Source organism: Cricetulus griseus, chromosome 4, assembly GCF_003668045.3.
Source record: "Cricetulus griseus strain 17A/GY chromosome 4, alternate assembly CriGri-PICRH-1.0, whole genome shotgun sequence".
In the NCBI taxonomy this organism is placed as follows: Eukaryota; Metazoa; Chordata; class Mammalia; order Rodentia; family Cricetidae; genus Cricetulus; species Cricetulus griseus.
This window is the reverse complement of record NC_048597.1, coordinates 208,682,699-208,706,166: the sequence shown is the minus strand read 5'-3', so window position 1 is coordinate 208,706,166 and position 23,468 is coordinate 208,682,699. Positions and strand designations below refer to the sequence as shown.

Below are 23,468 nucleotides of genomic sequence, written 5' to 3'. Positions count from 1 at the left end.
TTTGCTTTTGGTTTTCAATGGATATTTTAAAATTTTTTATTAGTAACTAGAGAGATGTCTCAGCCATCAAGAGAGCTTGATTGATGCTCTTTCTAAAGATCTCAGTTCCCAGCACCCATGTTGGGCAGCTCACAACCACCTGTAAATCTAGCTCCAAAGGATCTGACGCCCTCTGTGGCCTCTCTGGGTTCCTGCATACACACAGTACCCACTACATTGAGGCATGCACACACATACACATACAGTAAAAGAGTGCATATTATAATTATTTCATTCAATTCTATTCATTGATCACTAAGAGTGTTAGAAAACAGATAAATGCATGTCTAATTTTAGCTAATGATTTGTCAACATCAAGTCTAGTTTTTTTCACTTTAGGCCATGAATATGAATTACATCTGAACATATTTCCTGGTGTTGAGCTTGCTTTGGTTAACCGTCAAATGATGATATTTAAGTTAAAGAATCTCCTATTAGATTGACTTATTATCATTTTAGGACTCTTCCATTTATAATTAACAATTATTAATTATAAAACAATTTAGTTAAGATTGTCTTAATTTTGTTACATAGTATCTCTTTATTACCACACTTATTGGAAACTGAGTGAAAATAGTCGGCAGCTTCTCCTTCCTCTTTGGAACATTCCAGCAGTTCAGGAAGCATCTCTACCTTGATGTTCTGAAAAATGTATGTGGTGGCTCTGGAGAATAAAACACTTTGACTGTTGATTTTATTTTATTTTTTTTTTGTTTTCGGTTTCTGGAAAGACCCCAAAAAGAACTGTCAAGACTAGCAGTGGGTCTCTAAGGAGGCATGGCAGGCCGGTCCTGTGAACTCCTTCATGACCAGAAGAGCAAGGGAAGGAGGGAGATGCTCCCACATGCAGGTCCTTACAAAGGACCCCATGTGACACTAGGCAGCTTCTCCAAATGCTCGCTTTTGAAAATATGCACTATTTTTGAAGCATATTGCTGTATAGCATATTGACAGCTATAGTGCTATGACCTTTTTAAGATGTGAAAGAGAGGGAAGGAAATTCCAATGTCCTTTGCCATCTTGAGAGACTGTTTTGTAATCTTGCAAACAAATTTGACTCCACAGCCAGGATTACACAAGGACACAGCACTGGGGCCAGAGGTTGGCTTTGGAAATAATCTCAAGAGATGCTAGATTTTTCTGGGATAAAATTATTATTATTTTTTTAATTTGCAAAGTAAAATTTGAAACATTTCAAAGTACTTCCATTTTCAATCATTTGGCTGCCTCTATTGAAGTAAAATTTCACTTGAAATGAGTGTGGGCCTAACTTGGGAATTGCTTTCCAATCTAAAAGAGGTTAGATAAACGTCTCTCCTAGACTCAGTTCTTACTTGAAGAGAAACAAGCAATGACTTTCAGAATCCTCACTGTGTTATGGAGTGGCAAGGAGAAATGAATTCCCTTTGATGTGACCTCTCATGCTAATAACCCAGGTGCAGGCCAGACTGAAATAAAGTCTGTTTTTAGTATATCAATTGTTCCATCTCAAAACAAGGGTATTCACTAAAAATTGGGTCAAAACATGAACTTTATCTCTTGGTAGTCAATGTGCCAGAAACACCTGCTGGAGGAAGGACGTCTTTGCACACACTCACATCTCATTACTTAGTTGCCAAGGAAAGCCAGACTTCCTAAGGTTTCATCTTAATCCATGGAGAGTTAATGCTTCCAAGCAAATCGGTGAATTCCAAGTCTCCTGTTCTCTGCTGCTCACAGTGGGAAGCGACATGGCTCGGACTCTGGGCTGTGTGTTTCAGAAGTGGAGGAATCTGACTTAGACATGCAGTTCAGAACTGAAGCAAGGAAAATAGCACTTGGTTGTTAGATGGACCTGAACCTCTGCATGGATTTCTAGGGAAGGAGTCGGGTAGTGCCTAAGGCAGTGGGTGACGGGTTAGGCACAGTGGCATCTGACCAGAGCACTCCCCCCCACCCATTCAGATAGAAAATGATACCCTCTTGTACTGACAAGTGGACAATTTCCTTCTTTTTGTTTCTGGAGTTGATCCCAGCACCATGTGTGCCAGGCAGATTCTCTACCAATGAGTTCTACCCACAGTAGGTGTTTCCATCTCGATGGGCTCCCTAAGGGGTACCCACACCCCTCCTGCAGAGCAAAGGGGACTGATAGTTATTTGCACAGTTCTTCTAGAGGGTTCCATGTCTTCCTTGCAGTAGCTGCTAGGGTGATGTGGGGCATATTGGCTTCCATTCTGGTCATGGGCTGGTGTCCCACAGTCTTCCCAATAGGAAGGACTGTTCAGTTGTATCCACAATCTGATAGCTGCTTAAAACCTTCTCCAGTAATGGCTAGCTTAAAGGTTTTCACTGTTTACTTTTCAATTTTTTGTGTGTATGAGAGAGAGAGAGAGAGAGAGAGAGAGAGAGAGAGAGATGGGATGAGGTTTAGAGGTATTCTGTGATCAAGGATCTTGTATTCGGAGCCTTGGTTGTCGGGTAGAGAGGTGCTCGTGTTTGGAAGTGCAATCCCTGATGACTATTCTAGCTCTTGTCCTTGGCAGAAGATGTGAACCCAAGCTGTTCTGAGACATTAAGCTTACGACTGTGTCCTTTGAGATAAAAGGGCAATATTTTTCAATAATATTTCTATAGTGACTTTCTTAGTAGATGGCCAAGAGACTCTGGTCATCAGCTGATTGGCTTTACTCTAAAGATATCTTAATTGCAATTGCAAGCTATCTGAATCTTCCTATAGCTCACGTTGGGGAGGCTCTGTCTGCCTCATGTTCTTGTGACATGGAATGTCTCTGTTGTGCCAAAAGATGTTTATATTCTGATCATATGAGATATGACTACCTACTGCACAGGCCACCCTTGTTCCTCTTTCTGTTCATGATGCTACCAGAACAAATTATGGTGCTTGCTTGTCTATAGCACATATATAGAATGTAGTAAAATCTGCCCATCTTGTATGTTTTTATTACATTATTTCAATATTATTATAATTATTACTATTTTTGGTAAGTTCTCCTTTTCCCTCTTCAGTGGGTTGTGTGATATTTAAAAGAGGAAACTAATGGATACATTTGATTATTGTGTCCACAGCCCTGGGAAGGGGAAGGGGGACAAGACTACCTAGAACGAGGAGTTGTTTTAAGTTTAATCTTCTAGTATCTAGTTGCCATGGCTATTCTGGGTAAATGGAAGAACAGTGAATAAAGAAAATCAGTATTAACGTTTTCCTTTTTTTTTTTTTGGCTCAGAATCAACCATAAAATCATGGCTGGGTCCCAGGCTTTGGCACTAATTGAAATGACAATGTTGGCTGCTGGGCTCATTCCTTGACACACTGGCCTTTGGAGGACAGAGATAAAGTATGGAAAGATGGAATGCTGTATTTTTCCACCAGAGATGCTGCTTGCTTTGTTCTTGTTCTGATTTTCCTTTAAAGAGGCCATCAAGGCCTCTGGTCCAGGACCATGTGCTAATATTGCATAGTCACCGTCATGCTGCTTACAGCACAGGCAAACATGCCCTCTCCTCCCTCTCCAAAGTCCAGGCCCCAACCCTGTAGCTCAGAGTTTCCTATGAAGTGTCCCACCTGGAGACTTCTTTTATAAATGGGGCAGTGTTTACAGGGAGAATACTGTCAGCAAAACTGGCTGTCTAATTGGCAAGGTCCAACACAAGATGAAAATATGAATCCCTGGTTAAAACTAATAAGAGTTTCAGGATAGAGCCGTGAAAGTAAGTGCAGTATCCCTTTTAAGGTGTCCTGCACAGGTCTGTGCCCACCACTGCTGACCCACAACAAGTTGCCTTCTTAAAAGGCTGTGTGGGAGGATGTGTTTGGAGACACAGCTTCTCTGGGTCTGGGCCAGGCAGAGTTTGCTCCTTGCTTTTTCTTCCATTTCTGGGCATGTCTGGCGACGCTGTCTCCCATGCTCTCTCCTGCAGTCTCTGGCCTCTGCTCACAGCTTCAGCTCTCTCTTCCTTTCTTTATCTGCTCTCCTCCCACTTGGATGTCCAGCTCTCCATGCTCCAGCCCTGCATCGTTCCTGAACCATCTCTGAGGATGGATTAAATCTTCTTTATCTGTTGACTCTTGGCTTCAGACTCCCAGTTCCATCACCTCTCTCCATCTTTACTTCCATCACTCTGGTCCTAGCCTCCCAGGACTCTTTCCCATGTTACTGCAGTACAGCAGCCTATGTCCCCTCCCCATGCCTCTGTCTCCCTCTGCACACCCTCCAGCCTGCTCTTGAAGAGTGGAGCATGTCTCTCCTCTCAAAACCCCCCAGGGTTCCCATCTCACTCGTCCCATTTTACTTTTGAGTCCCCTAATCTGCTATCCTCTTTACTTTGTCCCAGACACTCTGGATTCTGCTTCTCCTAGGCAATGCCAATAGTTTTTACATGAAAGATTGTGCTTTCTGTTCACTGAATGTAGACAGGCTCTTCCCTCAGATAACCATATGGCTCACTGCTGCTCAGGCTTCAGGCCTTCAAACACCTGCTCTCCCTACCCTGCACCCAATGCTGCTCCACATTTTATTTTCCTTCCTTATCACATATCATCATCTGCTGTACAATATTTTGTACTCATGTATTTATTTATTGCTTGGATCTCCTCTCTAGAAAAACCCCAGGAAGGCAGGGATTTCTGCCTGCTTGTTTCCTCCCCAGTACCCTAGTACCTACCTGGCATACCCAACCTTTTGACACTGCAACATAATATTGTTATCTACAAAGTTCATACTTGAGAACTGTGGAATCGAGTTACAAGAAAAAAAAATTTTCAAAAAAATGTATGATGTTTTAGTTAAGCTTCTGATTTTGTGAGGGGGCTACACTCACAGCTCTCTTGCCCCACAAGTGACTGCACGAGGCTCACAGGCCATAGGCTGGGCACTTCTGGGTCAGTGCCTGAGGACATAGCTGGTGCCCACTTAGTGTTGGAAGAGGATGAGTCTTTGCCAGAATTGGGCTTTGTTGATTATTTTCTGTTGTATTTTTTGCTGTCTGGCCTTGGCCTGATTAGACATCACTTCCTGAAAACACACACACACACACACACACACACACACACACACACACACAAAGTGCACACACTCTCACAGATGCACACACACTTCTCATTCATTTATTGGGAAGTGTATTAGGAACCATGGGTAAAAAAGAGACTACTCCCTGACCTTATGTTATTTATATGCTATGAGAAATGAGTAAGTGACAGAGAGGAGAGGGAGGGAGGGAGGGAGAGAGAGAGAGAGAGAGAGAGAGAGAGAGAGAGAGAGAGAGAGAGAGAGAGAGGAATAGAAAAGATGAAAGAGTGAAGAGGATATTTCTTATGGCTATAGTAAGGGCATAGTGGCTTTGAGGTTCCATCTTAGAAGGCCTCTTTGAGGAGGTGACATTTCAGAGGGACCCACATGAATAATAAGCCAGAATGTCACTGGGAGGGATTTTCCACTTAAGGAGCTGAGGGAGGGAGGCTGTTGCAGGTAGAGTGTGTTGGGGTGGTGGAGAGCCTGGGAAGACAGCGGGTGCCTTGCAAGGCAGGTAAGCAGTTAGGACTCTCATCTAGGGTCCTGTGTCTGTGGTGAGCAGTAACCCCCCTCCCCAGCTTTCAGTGCTCAGTGTCCGAAGACCTTGATGCTGTCTTTTGAAGCAGAAACCATGGGCATTGGAGTCAAATATCCCTGGATCTAAATTCCATTTGTCAAGGACAAGACTTTCATTTGGTTTGGTGAGATGTATTCACACAAACACTGCACACTGCGAAAGATGTTACAGACATTTTGTCCTTTGGAGGTTCACATGCCCATCTGCCAGATGGGAGATCTGTTTAGATTGTAAGGGGTAAGGATTGGGGCCCCTAGCCATGTGAAGGGTTAATTCCTCATTGCTGCATTAGGGGAGGCCAAGGGAAATATTGGGGGACAGGTTTGAGGTAGTAGCTTGTTACCAACCATACAGGAATATTATAGCATTTAAACTGTGAACATTATAGAATGAACCCAGTGAAGAGCATCTGACATGGTGAAAATGCTGACCCTTTCTACCATGTGCTTATTTCCTTGTAGATGGGCAGGAGAACATGGAATACTTGACTTACGTGGTCTTATTGATGTGTGTTTTTTTCCCAGTCAGGAAACATGGCCAAGAGAATAGATGCAAAGTAGGTCTGTGTTTAAGTGGAGGCTGTTTCACCTACTTAGAATATAGTCTTGGCTAAGTCACTGTCACTCTCTGGGTCTGTCTCACTTGGAAAGAGGCTGAAATAATAAGTTGGAGAGGATGCCACATTCCTAGGGTTGGTGTGAACACTGAGAGTGTTCACGCACCATCTCAGGAACATGTCTAAGTTTGGGCATGCTGTGTGCTGCCAAAGTGCCTGGGGCTTGTGGTATCTATAGGACAAAGTTGTTGAGACTGTAAAGGCTAAGAAGAGGCTGATATCAAGAGAGAGACTTCATGCGTTTCATACCATGTCAGAAGGTGGAAGGGCCAGGCAACATAAGAGAGCAGCAGAGTGGGCCTGAACTCGCATTTATGACAAATCCATTTTTACCAATGACTCCATTCCCAAGATGATGACATGGATCCACTGTGGATAGAATCCCTGTGATGTACACACCATGAAGACCCCACTTTTCTGCTGCATATGGTGGACTTTAGCTGCAGTTCTAGCACTTTGGAGGGTGAGGCAGGAGGATTGCTGTAAATTGGAGGCTAGCCTAGGATACATGGTGAGTTTGAGGCCATCCTAGATTACATAGCAAGTTCCAGTCTAGCCTGGGCTACATACAAAGGCCCCCATCTCAAAAAAAAGTATCAGTTCCCAATGGCTCAGAACTTGCACTGAGGATTCCATTGTAGTACATGAACTTTGGCATTCTAAGTTCCAACCATTTCCAATCAGTTGGGTCCTTTTTCAGTACTTTCTCCAGTCCAAAGTAACAGACAATGAAGAGATGAAAAATGAAGAGGTAAAGGTGCATATTCCAGTTGCTGAGAATTCCAAATCAGTGCAATGACCTGGACATTCTTACAGAAGTGGTAATTCTAACTTCAAAGTCATGAAAGTAAAAACTCAAGAGGAGAATCACAAACACAAAATCAAATGCTGCACACCAGGCTGGCCCTTGTTGTCTTGCTGTCTCTCAGATTTTGGGATATAGGCAAGTGCCACCATGCCAAGCTAAAGCCAGGTTTCTTTTCTTGTTATGTTTTGGTTTTCAGCTTTGTAAGGTAAGGGCTCCTGTAGTCCAGGCTAGCCTCCAACTCACTATCTTGAACTCCTGATCCTCCTACCTCTGCTTGTGTTGAGATGTGCCATCACATCTATCTTGAGAGAACAAGTTTTCTAATTTATAATTATGGCCTTTGTTTGGCAAACATGACTCAGATAAATTTCTTCTTACCAGTATTTCATTGCTATTGAGGTATGTATTTAACATAATAGAATGCAAAAATGTTAAATTTGCAGTTCCATACTACAGATACACAGATCAATGGAATCAAAAGAACGATAAGTAGGCTTGTGTATACAACCTGCTGATTTTTTGACAAAAATACTGAGGCAGTTCAACGAGGAAAAAATAATTCAAGAACTGATGCCACAACAAAATAATATGCATAAAATTTAAGGACGGATTATAGTTCTAAAAGTTAAAATATAAACTATAAAGAGGTTAGAAGAAAAATGTCCTAATCTTGAGTAAGACTTGAAAAGTATAAATCAAGTGAATTATCTCATCAAAAAATTTTAACTTACCTACCAAAGGACACCATTAATAAATTCAGAAATGAATTCATGTGCTGGAAAGACACTGTTCAGCTGAAGGCACTTGCGGCCAAGCCTGATGACCTGAGTTAGGTCCCTGGGACTCATGGGGTGGAAGGAGACCACTACAAGCTATCCTCTGACCTCCACACTTGTATCCTCACACTGCTACTTGGGTTTCCATCGTCATTCTCAGATATAACACCCCTTTTCCTAAGCCCACTGTGAGGCAAATCCAGGTACCTTGTCTTCCAGTTTCCCTCAATGCCTGTTTAGCAGAGGGTAGTCATTTTTCCTCATCTTTTTTGCCTTTGGAGGTTAGAAGATGGAAGCCCAGTAGAAAATGAATGGTCATTTTCCTGGACTTCCTAAAGCCTGTGTTTGACTTTTTTCCTGTGGTAAAAGGTAGCACTTAGAAATCCAATTTCACACTATTACCTGCTCTAACTCGATAGAGTATTTCATCACCTTATGGGAATGGAATGATTCATACAGACAGATCTAAAACATTTTGTTCTTTGCGGTCCTGGGTCTTGAGCCCAGGACCTCATGCATTATAGGTAAGGCTTCTATCATGGAGCTATATCCTCAGCTTCCTTAATATTATTATTTTTACTAAATATGCCCCACAAATTCTCTGTCTCTGAAAGGAAAGTACACATTTACTTTTGAGCGTGTTTCTAAAATTATTCTGAGCATGAAAGAATTTTTTTTATAGTCCCAAGTTTTCCTACATATAGCTCTACCATAAACAAAATTGAGTAGGCTCTACATTCTGAAGGTTCTTCAACCTTCCCCAAACAGAGCCATCATCTGGGGACCAAGGATTCAAACAGGTGACCCTATGGGGAACTGTACTAGTCACTTTTCTTTTGCTGTGACAAACACCATGGCCAAGGCTAACGAAGGTCATGTGAGCTGAGACCGTGAGACGAAGACGGTCGTGATCATCCTTGGCTACTTGCAAGTTTGAGGCTAGCCTGAGACACAAGAAACCCTTTCTCACAAAAATAAAAAAATGAAAAATGAAAGGAAGAAACAGGTTAATTAGCAAAAGGAAGCTTTCACCCAGAGAGAGGACCAGGGGCATGGGCATTGTTTTACTGGGCACATAGAGAACAGGATGGAGTAGGAGGGGTGGGTCAGGACGAAGGAGGAAAGATAGTTAAGTGTTGAAGGGAGATGGGGAGCTGAGAAAGCTGCTGGGTAGAGCATCCTACTCACTTGCATAGCTGTGACAGCCATTTTTGTGTTTAAAGCAACAGTTCAGGTTCTGCTGCCTCCTGCTGGTGGCCTGGTGGCTTCATCTGAGGGGTGAGGATGAAAGCAGGGGAGCCAATTCTGTGTGTGAACACCAAGAAGCCAGTGTGGATGTGTTCCTAGGTGCAGCAGTCATGCAGGTTCCTAACGAAATGGAAAAAAAAAAAAAACAAAAAACAAAAAAAAACTTCAAACTGAAAACCTGTTCTCAGGTCAATGAGAAAGGTGATAGCTAACACGTTTCCAGCTTCCCTGTCGATTATCCATTGTGTTATGAGGACTGTATGTGGAAACACTGCAGATAAAAGTGTCTCAATTAAGACTTTAATTTAGATTTAATAAGAGTTATTATATGCTAATAAAAGATCAATTAGCAGTTAACTAGCCATTGATCCAGGTACAATAAGTACGTCAGAAAGACATCAAGTTGTCATTGAAGAGCTGGAGATTACATGAGCAACATGTGAGCAATTAGATTCTCAATATATTCAGGATATAATGAATGTCAATGCATTTAATTGCTATTTAACAAGGAAGCCCAATGTAAAGTCTCATGCCTATTAACTCACATACCTGTTCACAGTTCTTCAATAGGCTCATTTATCCATCGATGCATTAGACAAATGATTAAGCACACCCCAGCTAAAGTGGGAGAAACATCCGTATTAACCATAGCTCTACCTTCAAAGAACTTAGAATTTAGTGGTGAAATAGAATTCACTGAAAAAGAAAAGAAAGACTAAAAGGACAAGGTAGACAGGAGAATGCATTTTCCATATGTTCTTTGATTAGCTTTCAACTGGTGTCATTGTTAACTGAAAATTCTCTCAAAAACAAGTTTGTGCTGTTGGGAACCATGATAAAGGGGATGTTTGTTACTGGATCAAAATACAGCAAATCTGACTGGTGCAGCCAATAGAAGAGCAGTTGGCCAAGTTACGATGGGTGTGTGTTCTGGTGATATAACAGGAGAAGATAATGCTGTCATCCCTCTTTCTGGATGAGTGGGGAAGATGATACACACAAGGGTTTTACTCTGAGCTGGACCTCAAGATCTTATTAACTGCTCAAATGCAATCTGTGTCTCATTAGCTCTTTCTTGCTGAAACCTGGAGCTGCTACAGGACACAGTGGTCAGGCCAGTGTCTGGTCTTGTTTTATGTGCCATGACCTAATAGGTTGCAAGTCAGTCTTCCATGAGCATTAGACTTGGTGAGTATTTGACATGGGGAATTAAATGGACTGTGCTTTATCTTTCAGTTAATCAGGAACTGGCAGAAGAGATGTACTGCAGACTAATCGTGTGTGTGTGTGTGTGTGTGTGTGTGTGTGTGTGTGTGTGTGTGTGTGTGTACAGGAGGAATATGAATGTGAATCTAAAAGATTCTTCTGGCTGTCTCCTGATGTGGGAAACGGAACCCCAGAAGCTTGGAAATCAGGGCACATATGGAGTTAGAGGTTAAACGGCAATTGTAAAAGAAATAATAAGTCAAAGAAAAACAATCTGCTTGAACGTTCAAAAAAAAAAAAAACTACATAAAATACTTTGAAGATAGGCTACAATTGTTTCAAAACCATAGCCATCCGCTGTACTGCTTTGGATTTGATTTGGTGAGTTTTTGTGCACAAAGTCAAACATCAGCTTTGAAAACTCTCTTTAATCTTGGAGACTGGGTTCAGACAGCTCTAGGGGTTGGGTTTACTTCCAAGCAGGAGGTACTCGCTATGTGAACACTCACTGTGTGGGGCTGTGGGGACAGGCAGGGCAAAGGCATGCCTGTGTCATTACAAAGACAAAGGATGGAGTATATGGGGCCTGCTCAGCACTAACCTAGGCCAAGGTTGTGAACACAGTAGGCCTCGTTCGGTTCCAAATCTTATTTTACATGTGTAAACTGGTAAAGGGCTTGCCCAGAGTAAATATTTTGCAGTTAGGCTGCCTCTCCACTTTCTGTAGTTTGAAGAAAAAGGAAAAGTAAAGTAGGCAGGGCGAAAGAAACTTCGCGCTTGCTTCCTCCTCAGGCTGTTCCCTTCCCCTAGAAGAGTCTGGTTAGGAGCTAGCACATTACTGAATAAGCTAATCCTGACCATAGGTTGCAAGGGGAGCTTCCATTACCGCCCCATCACACAAACCACGGGCTTAAACAGAGCAAAACAGCGATTTGAATAGCAAACACTTAAAAAGCATCCCTTGTTCTCCACCTCCACATCTAACAGCCCTCCCCAGAGCAGACGGGGCATTCTGAGAGGAATGGAAATATCCCTCCTAAGCACACGAAGCGCAACAAAAGCCAAGTTAAGAAGGTTAGCGACTTAGTTGTCTCAGCAACATGTCATCAAGTTGAGATGAGTAGGAAACTCTGATAACAGGAGGGAGAGGGAAACATCAAAAGCCACAAAGAGGAACAAGCTGGGGTGCCTAGCAAAGCAAAGCCCCTTTCTCTCGCTGTTTCATTAGCAGAAACTTAACTTTTAAACAGCCACTCCAGAAAGCCCCGGCAGAATCTGCTTCAGTGTAACCTGCGTCCTCGGCATGTGTTAAGAAATTGTGTCATCAGCATTTCCTGTGTGGCACCCTGTTCAAAAGCAAAACTGTTAGGGATGTCCATATAATTCCACAGAGAAACAAAAATAGCGTCGTGTTAAAACGGGACTTGATGTTTCCAAAACATTCTTATCGGAAATTAGTGGCAAGGGATAAATACACCGAAATGACCAGATGTACATTACTTTGCTTATCAGAGCTAAAACTCATCATAATATCCTAGCACAAAATGAGACAAATGGACAATTCTAGAGACCGATTTTCTCCCCTCTCATAATGTTCAGGAAGATGCTGACGTTTGGTTTCTGGGAGAGAAGTTTCTGATTGTGGAAATGCAAAGTCTGTATTCACAGACAGGGTTGCAAACTTGCTCTAGGACCTGGAAGCAGCAAGTTAATACATGAAGGCCAGGCAGGGGAAGAGGCAGAGGAGGCTGGAGGGGACCAGCAAATTTATCACACACCAAGTTAATAGAAAAAAAATAAGGATGTATTTACTTTTCTTTTATGTGTATGAGTGTTTTGCCTGCATGTATGTCTATGTGCACATCTGTGCCTGGTGTTTGCTGAGTCAGAAGAGAGCCTTGGGTCTCTTAGAACTGGAGTTATAGGCAGCTGTGAATTGTCACCACGTGGGTGCTGGTAGCTGAACTTGGGTCTTCTGCAAGAGTAGCAGGTACTGTAAATGGCCCAGCCATCTCTTCAGCCTGGTAGAAAATGTTTTGATGCTGAGTCAAAAACCTACCTCCAGGGAGCTCTCCAAATTCCATACTTGCAGCCCTGCAGAATGAGTTGGTTTGTTTCCCCTAAGGCCTTTCTTGTTCTGTGACAGCACTTCCTTACTGGACCTTCTCTCCTGGCCAGATTCTTATAATACTGTCTCTAATCAGCCACAAGAGCCTCCTCTGGGAAGTCATTAGCATGTAGGCCCTCCAGCCCCTCCTCCTTTATATTTGTAGCAAGCGGTGCTGCAGCAGGCCTCCTCAACATTCTAAGAAAACTCAAATTTGAGGACAGCTCTAGGCTAAGAATCCCATGTCCCTTCAGCTCTCCTATTCCCGTTAATTGATTCACTCACACACCTGCTCATTTATCTATTTAGTCAACTATTTGTAGGCCCATCACACTTTAGACTGGGACTAGGAATCAAGACACAAGAGGCACAAAAGGCATGGCCTGTCCACCTGGATAGCAGATGGTTTGGAGACCCCTGCAACCTCTGGTTGCCTGGTTGGTTATACTTTGGTCAATGGGGCCCCTGCATCCTTAAAGCAAGCAGCAACTTAGTAAATGCTCATGTATTTGGCCTTGCTGTCTTGGATGCTGTCTCTGTCTTGTGGGAGCCCAGTTTTGCATGGTCTCCTTGAAGGTGCAGGATGAAGAGTGGCCCAGTTAGTCTCACTGTTCCCAAACACTTGAGCATCAAGAGAACCTCCCCTTCTGAATGCAGTTCCATGGGTTAGTCCAGATGAGACCAGCAAAGAGCTGCCAGCCTGCCCACAGAACTGGGAAAAATAACCAAGTATTGATATTATAGCCATTGGGCTCTTCCTGGCTTATTGGGCTACAATATATGCCTGATGCCAGGAGGGGACTAGAAGGTGCTTTTGGGAGAAGGACGATCTGTATTTCAGGGACCAAGTGGGTAAAGTTAAGCTCATGCAATCCCTTGCTCAGAAAGCTGGACCAGCTTATGAAGTCTACCCATTTTACATAAGGATATCACTGTGTTCACGTTAAGAGTAAGAGTATTGAATGAGAACTGTCATGGATAGACTCATGTAGTTGAACACCTGTCAGGCTGATTGTATTTTAGACACCTAGGAGATTAGTAACACACACTTCTGAGTGTGTCTATGAGGGCACCTACAGAGATAATCACCACATAGGTAGCAACTAAAGGAGATAGATGTGCCCTGAATGTGGGGACACCACTAACTGGTGGGCAGAAATTTGAGCTGATTTCAGTAGACAGCATTTTATAACATCTCTTCTGGGGTCATACAGTGACTGTTGTCTTGTGATAGCTCTTCTGAGCCGGGTGGCCTAAGGCCTGGGGAGGCTGGTACTAGTTGTCCTGGTCCAGTCCATCTGTAGCCCACAAGACCTCTCACCTTCCTCTGTTAGCCTTTGCTTCTTCACACGGTTATCTCAGAACCTGTCTCAGAATAAAATATAAACAGGGCCGGGGAATGTATTTCAGGAATAGAGCATATGCCTATTGTATGTATGGCCCTCACCCCTGGCTCCCCAAGGGAAGAAAACTATGGAAAGAAACAAACAATTACAAAGAGAACAACTACTTTACAAATTCTACTGCCTAGTAGTTTAGTAATTTCAAGCAAAAATCATTTCAGGTGGTTCCTTCTGTATGTGTTTGTGTGCAAGAGTGCACATGTGACCCTTGGGGTCAGAGGTCAGCCTCAAATGCCCTTCTTCATTAGTGATCCACATATTTTTTTTTGACAGGTTCTCTAACACAGGACCTGGGGCGTGCAGAATAGTCAGTGACTCTCAGGAATCCTCCTGTCTCCATTGTGGTTGCCCTAGGATTACAGAAGACCACCTTACTATGCCCAGCTTTTTATGTGGGTGCTGGGGTTCAAACTCTGGGCCTCACACTGGTGGGGCAAGCACTTTACTGACTGAGGTATTAATAGCTCCATGCCTCCCCAGGTAGCTCCTTAATTATGTGAATGGAATGAAAAAATGCAGAATAATTTTATAAAAATTGGGTTCTTACTCTCTACTTTTAGAAAAATGAAAAAAGCCCTAAACTGAATTTTTCTTGAAGAATAGAAGGAAAAGACACTAAAGAAAAAACCAAAGGAATTATGGAACTTCAGATAATGTGTTTTTACTGAAGAGATATTAGATCCTAAAAGTATCTCCCTAAGGTTACAAAAAAGATTATAAAAAATTAAGAAAGCTATAGGTTTTTTTTTAAAGATCCACATTTAATTTTAGACATATTGATCGATTCTCTGCTGTGAAAGATAAGGAAATTAAAACTTTTAATCTTCCTCTCACCTCATTTCCCACTCTCCTCATCTTTTGAGTTTTCAGTAATGTCTAGAAGAGTCATAGTATAAATTATTTCTATTTGATAGTTATAATTCTATAATTACCTTGGTTTAGTCTCATATCTATCATTAAATGAATTTGCTACCCCTAACTATCCTTGGACCATAGTTTCTGTCTTTTTGAATCCATCTTTTTTTTAAACATTGTGGTTTGGCTTTGGTCTTCTGGATTTTCTTGCACATTATTTTCCAAGATGAATTCACTGGGCTTCCCCTCAGTTCCCACAGCCTGCAGATTTCTGTTGCTTGGCTTCATGTTGTGTTATCTGTGCCTCAATTCTTTCCCCACAAGACTGTGGTCTTTGAAGTCTGCCCTGTGGCCTGACATAGCCCCTCCACCCATTCTTGATCAGTTGGGTTTTACAGGAAGGGCCTGAGGCACTTTAAGTTCCATGAGTTTAGTATCGAAAAGTTTGTTATCTTTATATATCTGACATTTATTTCCTTAAAGTTGACGACTTTCTGTTTTTATTTTGCTCATTGAAAAGAATTTCATGCAATATATTTTGATCATGCTTCCTCCCTACAAATACTTCATGCACAGGTTCATGACAGGTGACTTTAAAAAAGGATACCCAAATAATCTTTTCATTTTTAATAACTCTCTGATTCTCAGTTATGAAGAAAGTCTTGTTGATAATTCCTATTCTATAATTTTCTAGCACACTTTATTAGCTCTTCTGTTATAACGGGGGATTTTTCTTGTGTTGTATCAGTAGCTGTGTTTCTATTCTGTTTCCAGGAGTTCTCCAGAGGTAATTCCTATATGGGGTGGCCTTAGCACTTCACATCTATTATCTTCTAAGAGTCTTCGAAGCTGGATCTGTATTTGTGTGAGCTTTTAACCTCAGCTAATTGGGAGACTGAGGTAGGAGGATCACAAGGTCAAGGCCTTCCCTGGGCCATGAGTGTGTTCAGGCCTGGGCTGCTTAATGAGAGTCCTGGTTTAAAGATAAAAAGTAAAGGAGAGGGTTGAGATGGTATAGATCAGTGCTGGAATGCTTGTCTAGCATGCAGGGGAGAGAGAGAGGAGAGATGAGGGGTGGTGAGGGGAGAAAAGGGGGTGGGGAAGAGAAATAGTGAAAATGCCCAAAGCTCCATGGCACTCCTTCTGATGGATGGAGGGGAGGAGACCAAAGGGAGAAAGCAGATTAAAATGCAACCAGCCCTGTGTTAATCACAGAATGGATTTGCAGTCCAACCAGACAGGAATCTTGGATCTGCATGTCATGTAGGTGTTATGAAAATCCTTTGCTTTTCGAATCAGTGTCAAGAAACCATTTATGCGTATATTTATGTGTTTGGTGTGTATGCATGCGTGTGTATGTTCATGCACAAGTAGGTAGATGTGTATGCAAATGTGGAAGATGAAAGTGACATTGGATGTCTGCCTTATTTTGGTTTGTAATGTGAGTTTTAAAAATATTTGATGATAATTTATACATGCATACAATGTACTTAGATTATATATACCCTCTCCCTACTTCTCATCCCAATTCCTCTGGCTCCACACCCCCAACTTCATGTCCCCTTTCAATCTTGTTTATGTGTTTTATTCAGGTCCTCTTTTATTAGTTAGAAGAAATGAATAAGTCTCTCTCTCTATATATGACCTACCAAAATTAAAACAAAAGGCTGCAAGCACTCAACAATTGTATAATGTGATGGTATTGAAGTAGTAATTAACAGTCTCCCAAATGAAGAAAGCCCAGGTCCAGGTGGGTTCACTGCTGAATTCTACCAAAACTTTAAAGAACTAACACTAAAAGGCCTCACATTATTCCATAAAATAGAAAAGGAAAGAATACCACCAAGGTCATTTTATGAAGCTTTATCCCTGGGCAAGGATACAACAGCAACAACACCAAAAGAAAATGATAGGCCATTCTTCCTGATTAACATAGATGAAAAAGTTTTCTATAAAATACCTCCGGACTGAATTAAACAGTAAAACGTTTCATCATGACCTAGTGGGCTATATTCCCACATTGCAGGGAAGTTTCAATAATGCAAATCACTAAGTAAGTGTAATATATCACATAAGAAATATTTTGATGGCTGGTGTTAATTGTCAACTTGATAGTCTAGAATCACCTTGGAGATGGGTCTCTGGGCAGGCCTGTGTGAGATTATTTTGACTATGTTAACTAATGTGAGAAGACACATCTTGACTGCAGGCAGGACCATCCCTGTCCAGGATTCCTGGGCTATAAGAAGTAAAGCAAACAAGGTGAGCACTGGCACACATTTGTCTTTCCGTGTCCTGTTTGTGCCATGTGACCAGCTGCTTCAAGCTTCTGCCTTGACTTCCCTCCCATGGTGAACTGTACCCTTGAACGGTGAGCTGAATAAAAATGATTTCTTTCTCCAGTTGTGTGTGGCAGAGTATTTTATCACAGCAACAGGAAAAATATCTTACAATCATCTCATCTCAATGGATGCAGAAAAAGTCTTTGAGAAAGTCTAACATTTCTTCATGATAAAAGCTGTGAAGGAATTAGGAAGAGAAGCAGCATATCTCAATGTAATGAAATTGTTGCAGGGAACCTACAACAAGCACTGAACCAAATGGGGGGAAGTTCAAAGCATTTCCACTAACATCAGAGTTGAAACAAGGGTTTTCGCTTTCTCTACTCCCACTTTTATATAGTCCTTGGAATCTTAACCTGAGAAATAGGACAAGAGAAAGAAGTAAAAGGACACAAATAGGGTGTTGGTGGCGCACGCCTTTAATCCCAGCACTCGGGAGGCAGAGGCAGGCAGATCTCTGTGAATTCGAGGCCAGCCTGGTCTCCAGAGTGAGTGCCAGGACAGGCTCCAAAGCTACACAGAGAAATCCTGTCCCCCCCCAAAAGACACAAATAGGATAGGAGGAAGCCAAATCATCCTTATCTGTAGATGATATGATTCTACATGTAAAACACCCCGAAGATTACTCCAGAAGACTCTTAGAATGGATAAACATTTCCAGCAAAGTTTTAGGACACATCAACATCATCCACCCACCCATCCATCCATCCATCCGTCCATCCATCCATCCATCCATCCATCCATCCAAATAAACAAAGGTAACAACACTTCAAGATGTAGGCCTGGGGAAGGACTCTCTGAAAAAGATTTCAATAGCCCTGGAAATTAAACTAAGAATTGACAAATGTGATTGCATGAAATTAAAAAAAAAATGTCTACAACCAAGGAAGCAATTTAATGATGAGAATACCTACAGGATGGAAGAACACTTTTCTAAAGTAACTCTGCCAGAGGATTAGTAGCTTGAACATACAACTCAAAAACTGAAACACCAAAACAGTAACAGTGGCAACATCCCATTGATGGGATGTTAAAAGATGAAGATGTTAAAGATGAAGTACAAATGTGAAATAAACATATTAAAAATGTTCAAAAGTCTTGGCCACCATCGGCGTGCACATCAAATCCCACTGAGACTTTATTTTTGACACAGTCATAATAGCCATCAGTAAGAGAACAAATAGCAACAGATGCTGGTAAAGATGTGTGCAGGGGTGGGGGGTGGGGGTGAGGAAGGGAGGAGAACCTTTATACTGATGAGGGAGTATAAAGTAGCAACTCTGAAGACTCCTCAACAACTAAAAATAGAATAATTATATGGCCCGCTTGGCCCAGCTTGGTCAGTCTTGGGTACAGACCTGAAGGTCAATGTGCCATTGAGACCCTTGCACATCCATGTTTATTGCTGCACTGTTCACAATAGTCAAGTTAAGGAAGTGGTCTAGGTGCCCAAGAGTGGATGAATGATAAAGAAGATATACATACATAAACATATACAATATAAAGTGGAGTTGTACTCAATCATAAAGAAGGAAATCTTATTTGCTGACGTAAATGGAGATTCTCACATTGAGTGAAAAATGCCAGATACAGAAAGGCAAATGTCACACAAGTTTCCCATCACTTGTGGTTCCTAGGGTCTAATTAGTTACATAAAATCATTTTTATATGTAATGTATCTCCATAAATGTATATGACATGCCATACATAATGGCATGAAAGTAAAAGTGTGGCTTGCTGGAGGAGGGAAGGAATCTGTGGGAGGTGGAGGAAGAGGGGGGCATTTGAGGTGATTATGGTCAAAGGACATGATGAACTTCAACAAAAATATTTGTGAAACCCATAAGTATATGGAATAAGTTTACATCTATAAAGAAGAGTAAGAAATAAACCCCACAAATTAATGACAGTTGTAAAGCAACATTAAAGTGCTATACACACACAACAACTTAACGCTGAATACCACAGCTGAGTCCAGAGTCAAGATTTTCATACATATAATTTTAGCTCATTTGAGATAGGTAATATTTCATTTTCCCAATGAATAAAATGACTGTCAGCAATTTTTAATTACCCTAAAGTTCAAGGTCACACAGCTAACAAAATTCAGAGTTGTGGAGCTGGAGAGATGTCTCAGTTGTTAAACACATACCTGTACATGATAACACTCTCTCTTTCTCTTACACACACACCGAGGGAAACACACACACACACACACACACACACACACACACACAGAGAGAGAGAGAGAGAGAGAGTTACAAAACTCAAAGTCATGCTTAAAAATGCAAACTTGTTGCTCTGAAGCAATGCTGTCTTCCATTACTCTTCAGGGAAGAACCTAGAAAATCATGCACTGTTAGTTGGAGAGAGAAAGTATGAAGGGAGTAGAGACAGCAGTTTTACCAATTAAATACAGGAAGAGCGATAACTCTGGCTGCAGTAAAGATATCCCGTTTGTGACAGCTCCCTGGAGGGACAGGTTCCCTTGAAAAAATGTAAGGCATTGCCATTGTTTAGTTTTCATTTCTGGAGGGAAACTTAAGAGCATTTTAGTGATGAGAGGCTCAGGGATGATTACAGCAGTTGCAGGAGACTGTTCTCATCACCTTTGTGGAAGACAGCACCGAAGTCCACTGCTTCAAACATCCGTTCTCATGCTTGCACCTGTCGGTGAGCTTGTTGGACTAATTTAGGTCTGGCAGGCCCAACTCCAGGTCACAGGTTAGGCACTCCAGGTGCCTTTCATGCCCCCTCTAGTGGTCTCCTTGGGGCATGAGTCCATCATAGTAATGACCCAAGAGTGTAAAACTGTGCCCACCAAAGCAGACCACTGTTTTTGCTTACACCATATTTGCTGATATCTGATTGACTAAGAAAAGTCACATGGCTGAATTCATGATCTTCCAGGACTAGTTTTGGTCACTGAGGGACTGGCATAAATTCAAGAGGAGGTGACAAGTTGAAGTCAATAATATAATCAACCATAGGGACTAGGAAAATAATTTAAAAGCAGAGGAAAAAATAGAACCCTCTTGGGAACTAAAGTCATGAAACTGAGAAAGTTCCATCTTGCTTGGGACGTTATCTCTGGGGAGCTCAGCATATACTCTGTGGATAACTCAGGACCCCTCCTAGGTGAGGCTCTGACGTCAGAGGTGGACAGAATTGTGGTCTTTAGTAAGTCACATGCTATGTCGAGGCCCTGTTTTCTTCCAAACTTATTTTGTGCTGCAATCATAAAAGCAAGGATCATTGCTGGCCTTTTCTTTGTTGATCTTCTGGTACTTAATTCAGTGTTTGGCTAGCTAGGTTAATCAGAGTTGGTGAAGTCCAGGCTCAGTGGGAGATCCTGCCTTAGTCAATGAAGTGCAGAGTTGTAACATGAGTTCTAATTGGTCTTAATTATAAAAGTCTGGAGTCAGATACAGGGGAAAATGCTGAGAGATCAGAGAGACAAAGGAGCAAAACCATAGTCACCTTACCTACTCAACTTCCCAGCTGAAAAGGAGTCTGAGCTCCTATCTCCTCCTGCCTTATTACTTTCGGTCTGTCTGTATAGACCTCCAGAACTCTACGGTTAACTGGTGGCTATCTCTGCCCTCTGTACAAATAAAATGTCACCACAGAGAGTGATCAAGGAAGACATTTGATGTCAAATTTGGGCCTATACATTCACACACACAGACACACAGACACAGACAGACAGACAGACACATGACTGCCCCCACATGTATATTCACACACATATGAGCATGCATATATGCACTACCCACCCCATGCATTCAAGAGAGAGAGAGAGAGAGAGAGAGAGAGAGAGAGAGAGAGAGAACCATGGAAAATTGGATTTAAGCAGGTTGAAGCTGAGCCCAGGATCTAGATTAAACAGGATAAATGGTTAGACAATTAAACAGGGGTGTATCTGGATCATGTACCTCTACTCTCAGACCAGAGACCACACAATTTGCTGATCTTACTCAGAGTTAACCGTGGAAAAATGGTAGGGATTTGGAAGAACTGTGGCCTCAGAATAATTTATTGAAGAGTTAAATCAAGAAAAAGGACAGCAACCACTCTTCTATACTGAAGAAAGAAACATCCAGGGACGTCTTTCTACAAAGCAGAAGGCTGCCTCCAGCTGGCTGCCCTAGAGACACTGAAATTGCAAGGCTCAGTATGGCGGCAGACACACCCACTTGCAGGTCTGCAGGAGGCCCAGGAAGCCATGGTTTGTAATTACATCCCAACTGAGTCTTTGTGCAGTTACATGGCTGGCAGAGCTGAACCTGCTGCCACATTTCCTGGATTAATTTGAAATTGCCTCAAGTTATATTATTTTATGGATGTAAAGACATAATGTCGGTTAAATCATTATATAGGCTCTGAGGTTTTTTTTTAATTTTTATTTATTTATTTATTTATTTTTATTTTTTGGTATACAATAGTGGCGATGATGGTGAAGTTACAAAATCATTCTCTCATTTGACTTTTAACTACCACTGGTGGTAATGTAACCTCACTACAGTTTTGGAGAGAAAACAGGTGGTAATTAGGAAAGCTTCAAGCCGGTATGACCTTCTGTATCAGTGGGAACCTTGCCATGAGGGTTTCATGGGCTAACTCGAAGGCATGTCCACATTTCAAGAGCAAAGGGAAAGAATCCTAACATCTAAGCAGAAAGGGCTGGGTGTTGGGGTCGGTGACCTATTCAGGCGTTCTAGTTTGGATGACTAGACATTTACCTGAGCTAAGCTGGTGGCTTAGACTAGAGTGTTGATAACAGCAACAAAAAGTGGGAGCTTTTGAGTGAGTTTAGGAAGCACACTTACATGGACTTAGTCAATTATGGAGCCTGGGGAGATGTGGGATGGGAAAGGCTCGTGCAAGAAAACCCAGTTTTTATCTGAATGGTGATTCTCTATGCTTTGGCTGGTTTGTCCTGGAACTATACAGCCATTAGTGAGGATTAGGTGGGGGAATCACTCCAATTACTCAGAAATAGGTCAACACCCACAGCATGTTATGACAGCTGAGGAGGACTTGCCCTTCCCTGTGCATGGGACAGGTAGAAAGCATGGCTAAAACATCATTCAAACTTGTTAAAGTCACTGCTGGTGTCAGAGTGAAACCTGTTAAGTCGATGTTGGCAATATCAACTTCTGAGAGTTTGATCAGAAGTCATCTCTCTAGTATCTGTTCTTCTGTAATAAGTAGACACTGAAGACTGGGAAGTTTGGCTAATGGGCAGCTAGTGGGCTGTCTCCTGCTTCCTGAGCTCTCTGGAGCAAGAGGACCATCAGAGAGTGGCTTCAAAAACCCATAGATGGCTGAACATCTAAGGGTCAGTTCTTGGGACCTCAGAGAGGCTGTGTGAATACAGATTGTATACATCAACCCCAGCTCAGAAGCTAATATCCGAAGAGGAGCTGGTGAAAAGAATGGTCGCTTTGGAAGAAATCCTTATGCCAGACAAGCCTATGGTAAGAATTGTCATTGTTCCTGGCCCGATAATCCAGTGCAGTGCAGGAAGGACTGCAGAGATGAGGGCTTCAGCCCGTCTGCAGAATGGCAGAGGAAAAAAGGGGCATGGCTACAGATCTCTGGTGCATGAAATGTTCAAACAGGGCCACAAAGCCTGAGCAGTCAGAAATGAAAGCCTGAAAGGCTTCTGCAGTTTATTTCCTGTCCTGTTTTTCTGAAGTCCCATCCCTCTCTACATGGAGCCACAACCACAGAGACATCCATATCCATCCGTAAGACTGATGCTTGTCAGGGATGCCTGCAGTCAGCCCAAATGTGAGATGGCCTAATCCTCTAATTATAGATGACTCCAGTAGCAACGGGTGCTCTGAGCCCCCAGCCAGGATCACAAGAGACACAATCCTGGCTCCTTCAGGTAAATCCTGTGATTACCCAGCACAGGAAAAGGGCGGGATCTGAAGGGTTCTTTATTGAAGCCCACATGGGCACTGACTTTTTGAAGCCTGCCTTCCCAGGCCCCACGTGGGGCCCATCAGCTTAGTCTTCCTTTGCCATGAGACTGGGAACTTGCTGTTCAGCTTCTCAACCCATCCTCAGTGTGAGCTGTGATTAATTACTCTAATTTTCAGCTCCGAGTATTTAATGCAGTGTGACACACTGTGGCTGGGACTTTGAATCTAGTTCTACCACTTACCAGTTATGTGCATTTTTGAAAGGTCACCTTTTGTGCCTCAGTTTCCCTTATCTGATGATAATACTAGTGCCTAGTTCATGTTACTGTGTGAATGTTGAAGAGGTTTCCTGTGGGCTCAGAGAATGGTGCCTGCAAAGAGACTCACTCGATAAATGCTAATCATTATTATTGTTCCATTAATCTAGGAGTTCTCAGAGTAAATCAATATGCCAGCCACTCAGATATTGTCAGTATTTAGGCATTCAGTGATGATCCTCACAGATTTTGGAAATGAGAAAAATAAGGTTGCCTTTGAGAATGAAAC

At 42.2% G+C, this 23,468-nt stretch overlaps 1 long non-coding RNA gene across 9 annotated transcripts in view; it reads left to right on the top strand.

Annotated features, from left to right (window-relative positions):
• The window catches only part of LOC103162926, a 125,509-nt gene that overhangs the window by 53,000 nt on the left and 49,041 nt on the right, over window positions 1-23,468 (top strand). For 3 of the 9 annotated variants that reach the window (XR_004769735.1, XR_004769732.1, XR_004769734.1), the window contains exon 8: window positions 3,267-5,204. The exons of 1 other annotated variant lie outside the window; for it this stretch is intronic. This is a non-coding gene — a long non-coding RNA (uncharacterized LOC103162926). 5 more of the 9 variants (XR_004769736.1, XR_003485109.2, XR_004769738.1 and 2 more) reach the window with 4 other exon arrangements.